This window comes from Lagenorhynchus albirostris, chromosome 13 (assembly GCF_949774975.1).
Source record: "Lagenorhynchus albirostris chromosome 13, mLagAlb1.1, whole genome shotgun sequence".
Classification (NCBI taxonomy): domain Eukaryota; kingdom Metazoa; phylum Chordata; class Mammalia; order Artiodactyla; family Delphinidae; genus Lagenorhynchus; species Lagenorhynchus albirostris.
This window is the reverse complement of record NC_083107.1, coordinates 17,106,936-17,108,376: the sequence shown is the minus strand read 5'-3', so window position 1 is coordinate 17,108,376 and position 1,441 is coordinate 17,106,936. Positions and strand designations below refer to the sequence as shown.

General features: G+C 32.1%; 1 non-coding gene across 1 annotated transcript; it reads left to right on the top strand.

Annotated features, from left to right (window-relative positions):
- Positions 1-1,115: 1,115 nt before the first annotated feature.
- Positions 1,116-1,220, top strand: LOC132532041 (U6 spliceosomal RNA). The gene has a single exon (XR_009544300.1). It is a non-coding gene; the product is annotated as a U6 spliceosomal RNA (small nuclear RNA).
- Positions 1,221-1,441: the final 221 nt, after the last annotated feature.

Below are 1,441 nucleotides of genomic sequence, written 5' to 3'. Positions count from 1 at the left end.
TATGGTGGGAATGGGAAGGCTCTACTCTCATAGCCACTTTCAAGAGTACAATATGTTACTGTTAATTATAGTCACCATGCTGTACCTTACATCCCAGAATTTATGAATCTTATACTTGCAAGCCTGTACTATTTCATCAGCTTCTCCTCATTTCCTTCACCCCTCACTCCCTGGCAACCACCATTCTACTATTTCTGTAAGTTTGATGTTTTCAGATTCCACATATAAGTGAGATCATACATTATTCTTCTTTCTCTGACTGACTTGATTCACCTAGCATATTGCCTGAAGACCCATTCATGTTTTTCCAAATGACAGTTTTCTTCTTTTTATGGCACAATAATATTCCATTATATGTACATATATTTCACATTTTCTTTATCCATTCATACACCAGTGGACACTTATGTTATTTAGATTGTTTCCATATTTTGGTTATTCTGAATAATGCTGCAACAGACATGGGAGTGAAGATATATCTTCAGAATAGTGATTTAATTTCTAATGGAATTGCTAGATCATATGGTATTTCTGTTTTAATATTTTGACTACCACCCATATTGTTTTTCATATTGAATACACCAATTTTCATCCCACAAACACTGTATCAGGGTTCCTGCTTCTCCACATTATTGCCAACATTTGCTATCTCTTGTCTTTTTGATAATAACCACCCTAACAGGTGTGAGCTTTTGATTTACATTTCCCTGATATTAGAAATGTTCATACCTTTTCATGTAGATGGCCATTTGTATGTCTTCTTTGAACAATGCCTATTCAAGTACTCTGACCATTTTAAAATCAAGTTGATTTTGTTGTTGTTATTGAGTTGTATAAATTTGTTGCATATTTTGGATATTAACTTCTTATCAGATATATAGTTTGCAAATGTTTGCAAATATCAGATATATAGTTTGCAAAACTCCATATGTTCTTCTTTTATATACAACTCAGTTATTATAGAATCTAATCAAGAGAAATCTGACCAAGAGTGCATAATTATTGTCTTCTCAAGACACTAAATTTTGAAGCGACTTTTTAAGCATCAATAGATAAACTCACACTCTTTTGCATCTTACTTTGCTCACTCAAAATTAACTCAAGAAACCTCTTCAGTGTTAGATTCTACAGCACATTTAGTAAATTGGTATCCTACAGAGAAGATAAATATGGCCTCTATGCAGTATGACATACAAATTTGGGAATCATTCCATATTTTTTATATATGGACCTCATGATAATCAGAAACTAAAAATCTATAACAGGTACACACACAAAAAAGAAAAGGGAATCCAAACATAGCAGTAAAGCTAGTCATAAAATCACAAGGAAGGAGAGCAAAAAAAGAAGGAACAAAAATAAACTACAAAACAACCAGAAAACAAGAAACAAAATGGCAATAAGTACACACCTATTAATAATTACTTTAAATGTAACTAAA